Source organism: Embiotoca jacksoni, unplaced genomic scaffold (assembly GCF_022577435.1).
Source record: "Embiotoca jacksoni isolate LCO1_2020_lvr unplaced genomic scaffold, fEmbJac1.0.p SCAF_13, whole genome shotgun sequence".
NCBI classification, from domain to species: Eukaryota; Metazoa; Chordata; class Actinopteri; family Embiotocidae; genus Embiotoca; species Embiotoca jacksoni.
The window spans coordinates 512,501-519,544 of record NW_027185263.1 but is presented as its reverse complement, the minus strand read 5'-3'; positions in this window follow the sequence as shown (position 1 = coordinate 519,544).

The following is a 7,044-nucleotide window of genomic DNA, read 5'->3' as shown; positions in this document are numbered from 1 at the left end:
CCTTTCTCCAAAATAAGAAACATTACTCCATATATGAAAATATTGCTCACTTCTATCCCAGGACAGAAATTTTAAGCTAAAGAAATAGAATGAATTTTCCTACAGATCTCAGTCTTGTCTCTTTGGTGACACCTGTGGCGATAAACTGTAACTACAGCTCTGTTTTTGGACTTCACCTCCCAGAGATCCAAACAGTGTCACCTGTTTGACACATTAACTGTTTATAAAAAAGTGTGTGGCTTCCAGGTCTGAAAAGTAAAACCAATGCAGAAGAGCCTTATGGTGTAATACCACTGAGGACCAGTAGGGGCTGTCTCCAACAGACTCCCATTGAAAAAGCATCAAGTTCTTTTATGAATAAATGTTTCCACAAGTCATCATGGTGTCTTTAGATAAACTTCCTCCTTCTGATCGGTGTTTTCTTCTGGAAAGAATTTATTATTCATTACATATTAAGACATATGTTTGGGGGCGGGGCTAGTTTGATTGACAGGCCTGGGGTGCGGTCAGGTTTATATTTTTCCTTTATTAGTTTTATTTTTTAACTGGGACCATGTACGTGATACAATAATCTCACAAAGAGACGAGATGCTTTGTACTAAATTTAGCTACTGCAGTCCCTGGACAGGTGGGCGGGGCCTAGTGTCCCAAAGTCAGTTTAAGTCTCATCCAGCCCTTGCCGCTCCCCAGCTCGTCCAAATATGGTCACTTCAGGCTCCAATAAACCAAGATGTCGACAGACAAAACATCCAAATGTCCAAACAAAAGTTCCCATGCCGACAGGTAACGTCACCGTTGACTAACGTCTCCACGGACTGCACACGTTACACCGTGAAAATGTTCCCATGTGCAAAATACATGTTTCACATGATCACAATCGATTGTGATCATGAGTTTTTGCACATTTGGAATTCATGTGTTTCTTTCTGTCCAGCATGAAGTCACTTCATATCTAACCATGCTGAAACAAGGTCTCCATCATAAAACTTTACTGGGATTTACTTTGCACACACACACACACACACACACACACACACACACACACACACACACACACACACACACACACACACACCACACACACACACACACACACTCACACACACACACACACACACACACACACACACACACACACACACTCTCACTCTCTCACTCTCTCTGATGACAGAGCCATTGTTGTCTACATCGGCCGCTCTGACGGCGTCTCACCAGGAATTTAAACACTGTGTGCGTCTCTGTGTTTGTGAGTCCGTGAGCATCTCCTGTGTAATTTTATTTCACATTTTTACACAAAAGTCTGTAACGACAGGCCGCACAGATGGAAGAGTTTTCCAGTAATTTGACTTTAGACAAACGAAGGTGCAGCGGCCGACATGGAGCCTCCAGTTTACATTATTATCCATTTAGAGCACAAAGAAGCGTTTTTTAGTGGAATCACTGCAGCCTGGTGCTCCGAGGACGTCTGCAGGTTTGGATGTGGAGGAAAACACTCGTGTCTAGTGGTTGCAAGGCATCTTTGTCAGAGGGATCCTCGAGTCCGCCCTGAAGATGCCTTCTTATTAAGTCGGGGGTGCTGGGGCTTATTGTTGTGTTAATCAGGCACAGATGTGTACACCCCGACTCCGGAAAATCATCCAAGCAGTCCTGACAGCAGACGCCTCTCTGGAGGGAGGGGGGGGTGAAATCTTGGGGGGACCGTTATAATTGTTTCTGACAGGGATCCAGTACAAATATGTACATGCGTGAAAATGAATCAAGCTCGAGCTGTCAGCGTCTGAACTGAGATATTTATGACAGGGCGAGGAGGACGGGACGCTCGCTTTGTCATCAGGGATGGGAAAGAACTCTCTTTTAAAAGGGGAGGTAGGGGGTGGGGGGGTAATCCTCCTTTACTTAATCACTGATGAGGCCTTGAGCAAGGCATTTTACTACCTACTGAAACCCTGTGGTGGTACTGTCCAGTTTAATGGTGATTAAAAATACAGCTTTGTTTTGAGATAAAAACTTGTTTCTGATTGGCCGTCAGGTGTCTGTTTGTTGTGGCAACCCACCGTGACGTCAGCCATCAAATCGGCAGCGGTTTGGAGCAGGAAGTAACCATATTTGGACGAGATGGGGAGGAGCGATGGGTGTATCTGACAGAGCCCGAGGACGCTATGCCCCGCCCACATATACTGGAAACCTGACTGCACCACAGGCCTGTCAATCAAACAGACATGCCCCCAAACATAGCTGTGTTTGACGCCTAATACACAGACTGTTTCTAAAAGAGTTCGTAGCTTCAGGTCTGTAAAATGGTTCTGATCCAGAAGTGTCTTCAGCTGCAATACCAGCGAGTGCCACTAGAGGTCGGCTCCAAAAAGCCTCCGGCTCCATAGACTCCCATTCAACTTCTCTCATCAAGTACAGATTGTACTTCCAGACATTGTCCAAAGAGACATCGTACAAACAGACATCGTGCACAGATAGACATTATTCAAAGAGACATCGTACGGACAATAATCTTTCGAAAAGTCATCGTGCAGACAGACATCGTACGGACTCATCGTCCGTGAGCGAGCTCACAGGTTGTTTTATCATATTGTGCGTTTTAAAAAATAACCATCCACCCTCGTTCCATCTCGACCAGCTTTAATTAACCCTTTGTGTGTGCTGTGATGTTGAAGCGGTCTCGGCTCATGTCGGGGAATGAATGCAGAGACGGTGGGATTAAGAGTATCCCCCCCAGAGGATGATGGGACATGAAGGGAGGGGAATCACTCTGCTGAGATTAACACCTCGGTTTGCTTTTCCCACATGGCCTCTCAATCCCTCAGGAATGCTGCATCACTGTCCCGTCCAACTAACGTCTTTCTCTACGCTAATGGCCTGATGGGATCACGGGTTCGCTTCTGTGACGAGCAAACACGAGAAGATTAAGTTAAATGTAAACCTACACAACATCTGTCAGCTTGTTGATTAGCAGCTAATTCATCAGACTTTTGTTGTCGAAAGCTCATTTTAAACTCAATTCTTTTATTTTTAACTTCTCAGTGATGAAGAAAATGGTGCATAAAAACAAGTTTTTTAAACCAGGAATTAAACATATTCAGCACTGACCAGCTGTTGCAGTGAAGCTGTTGCTCATACGGGTCATTACAATCTTTCGTTATGTAAAGAAATGAGCCTATTTTTGTGTTGTCGGTTTCCAAAAGTACGTTGTTGTTTTTATTTCCGTTGCCAAAATAACATTCAATCGGTTTAAGTTAGAGTTTGAATCGTCCTCCATTAGTTTAAAAACTCTGTTAGTTTTAAAATTAACTCCAAATCAGATTCATGAGGAATTTACGGAGTTTCACCTCTGAGTGAAATAAAGATTGAATACAAAGAGCAGGACTTCCTTTCAGACAACAGACTCACTTTGGTTTAGTTTAGGTAAAATATATGTGGTTTTGGTTGAAGAGTAATCGTGTTAATAAACAAATATTGAAGAATTTTGCAGATCTGTTCATTAAAAAAAGTTTTTTCATTGTATTGAAATTAAATGAAGTGAATAAAAGTAGTTTTTAGGTAAAATGTGGTTTTGGAACATTTTCATGGTGTAATACGTGAAGCACATGTAGATTCACATGTAAAAAACATTTCCACATATGTTGCCATATTTAGTAAACATATAAGCTAAATAATGTCTAAAATAAAAAGTTCAGGACCCAATACTAAACCTTGAGGAACTCCAGACAGTTTGGCTCTTTTTGGGATGTTTGTGTTCATTTGTTGATCTTTATGTAGCTAAACATGGGTTAAATTTATCAACAAAGATACTGATGATGATTAGAAAAAGACAAATAAGAATAATCTGATTCTCTTTCCCCCCTCCACCTCCTCCTCTGGGAGTAACGCCGTCCCCGGTGTGATCAATCAGTTACTATTAAGATGTCGCCTTCAGTTTCTGCCGAAGCAGCTCACTTCACGTCTTAAAAGGCTGGACGGAGACATCGCTGAGCCGTGGAGCCGTGTGAGACCACAGGCCCTCAAAATATGAGCTTAAGTTTTAAACCCTTCATCGTCTAACGTCCCCCATTATGCCTTAAATCCAGGCCACCTTTAAAAGAAGCTGCTCTGAGCCCTGCAACAATGTGGCCCGTAAGACCCCCGAGCCAAAAAGAAAGAAAGATCCCCTCTCTCTCTCCGACCCCCGACTCCCTCTCCTCCACTCTGAGGATGGCCCTGATCCTCCCGTGTGAGAAGCTCTTAATCAGGGGCCAAACAATGGGGCCCCAGATCCCTGCTTTCTGACGGAGGGCCTGATCTAATAAACAGAGGGCTGGGAGGAGGGGTGGGGTGGGGGGGGGGGTACTGATCCAAGGGATTACTGGGAGGGATCGACACTGGAGAGGGGGGCCTCCTGGAGGAGGGGGGAGGGTTTTAAAATGAAGCCAGCCAGCATTGAAATACATTTACTGCAGTTTCTCTTGAATTTAGTTCACATATTTGGCATCTGTGGGAATGTTGTAAGTATAAAAAGTGAGGCAACGTCTTTGACCAGGAAGTAAACAGGAAGTAGTCCTCATATGGGGACAGAAGGCTGCTTTTTTTTTTACTGGCAGGGATTGGGGTTAGTGTTCGGGCCATTACGGTTGGACTCCAGTAACCTCTGCCTCCAACAGACTGACCCGTATCACGGCAAAGCGTGAGATAGACACGCTTCAATCGAGGTGTGAAAGTTTGACATCGAATTCTGTGAAGTGATTTACAAATTTCAGAAAATACAAAAATAACTCAGATCCCAAGAAGAAAAAGAAGAAGAAGGAGGAGGAGGAGCCTCAACACTTGCAGGACGTCAGAGGAGGATAACAGAAGAGAGTCCGACCACAGATCTGTTTCCATCCTCTGGTGTGTTTATGGAAGTGTAATCATGAATAATAACTCCCATGTGTAGCACGTTAGCGGACGTCCTCTGTGTTTCCCTCGGCGCCGGCGGTGAAGTTCACCACCTCACGGATCCCTCTGCTGCCAGCCTGACGTGTGCAGGACAACACACGTGTGCGTTTACTGCATAAAAATACACCTCCATATCTATCTATCTATCTATTGTATTATTAATTTATCCATCCATCCATCCATATATATATATGTATATATATGGTGGAAATTTGTGTGAACTGACCCTTTTTTTTTTTTAGGTCTACACTTGTCTGTCCTATTACCAGCCTGTCAATCATCTGTGTACTAACTGAGTAAAAACTGCTGAGAGAGTTCCCAAAAAGACAGACGATGATCAAAACCCCGAGGACTCAAAAAAAAAAAAAAAGTTCAACTCGAGGTTCAGAGTCAAAGTACAGACGAGGGTCAGAAACCAGGAAGACTTGCAAAGACTTCTGGAGAGAAACAGCTGGACTGAAGAGCAGCGACACACAGGAGGGAAGACAAGGGGACGCAGGTGGAAACAATCAGGGTGGAGACAGGTAATCACAGGAGGACAGGAAGTCAAGACACCTGAAACACGAGCAAACAGGAAGTTACAAAAAATAAAACAGGAAATGAAATGGGAAACATGACCTGAGTCAGCTTCAACACTTTACATCCAGCAGAGAAGCACATATGAGCTTTTCAGTGTCCTCATAATACAAGAGGTCAAAGGTCAACATCACTGTGACATCATAATATTATTTCAGCACCATAAATCTTTTGTTTTTGATTTGTCGTCCGTACCAATAGCACAGACGTACCTTTTATTGTGAACGTGATATCTCAAGAACGCCTCGATGAAATTCCTTCAAATTTGGCACAAACGTTCACTTGGTTCCAAGGAGGGATTGATTTGATTTTATAGGTCAAAGGTCACTGTGACGTCACGTACGTCCCATACTTGTGATTGCAACGCCACAATTCAGGAGCAGAAGGGGAAAACTGGCTTTAAACTGGTTTTGGTTTTGGACGTGTTTAGGACTGGTTTTCAACTTGGACATATTTAGGACTCAGTTTTGGACCCGGTTAGGACTAATTTCTGACTTGTTCTTTGACTTGGTTTTTTTTGGGCTACTTTTAGACTGTGACCATCTTCCATGTGGACAGATCCTGAATTGGGTGACTCTAATCTTGGGTGAAAACTGCCAGCTGACTGGTTCGAGGAGGTGATTCTAGTTTTCTGGACAAGTCGCTTCGGTTCTCAGGAAACTTGTAAAAATCAGTGAATCTGTCCTGAGATTAAAAAAAAAACAGGGAGGACGAAGAGGGGAATCCTCCTCCTCGGTGCGGGGGTTATCTGTGGCGGTTTGGTTGTTTCAGCCGTGGCATCCATCCCAGATACTTCAAAGAGGGACGTGTTCACGCACACACACAGGCAAGTCGGCCAGCAAAACAAATAATTAACAAAGTCAGAGAGATTAATTAAAGCAGCAGGGTTCAGGGCAGGGTTCAGCCTTCTGGGAGTGTGAGGGGGGAACGGGACTCCCCGGACTGGATGTGATTAGGGAGACGGAGAAGAAAGGCCGGAGAGGCGAGGGAAAACAGGGGCTGTCATTGATATCCGTCTTCATGCAAACAGCTGGGTGTGTGTGTGTGTGTGTGTGTGTGTGTGTGTGTGTGTGTGTGTGTGTGAGTGTGTGTGTGTGTGTGTGTGTGTGTGTGTGTGTGTGTTTGTGTGTGTGTGTGTGTGAGTGTGTGTGTGTGTGTGTGTGTGTGTGTGTGTGTGTGTGTGTGAGTGTGTGTGTGTGTGTGTGTGTGTGTGTGGTGGTGGTGGTGGTGGTGGTGAAGGGGGGAGGTGGGAGGTGGGAGGGGGGAGACAGGAGAAATCTCTGCATTCAGTCACTTTCTATTGAGCTTCAAATCAGTGGAAGAGTTCGTGACTCTACAGCTGAGGATTCAAATTAAGAAAAGGTGAAACAATGACTTTAAAAATCAATTAAACTGCAATCAAATGTCCAAAATAGGAAGATTCAGACATCAACCCGCAATATTAAAGTAATCCGATTTTTTTTATACACCAATAGCTGCAGAAATGTGAATTTAATTGTTTCCTCTTCAATCACAGTTTGTTTTTTATTCATTTCGACCAAACCT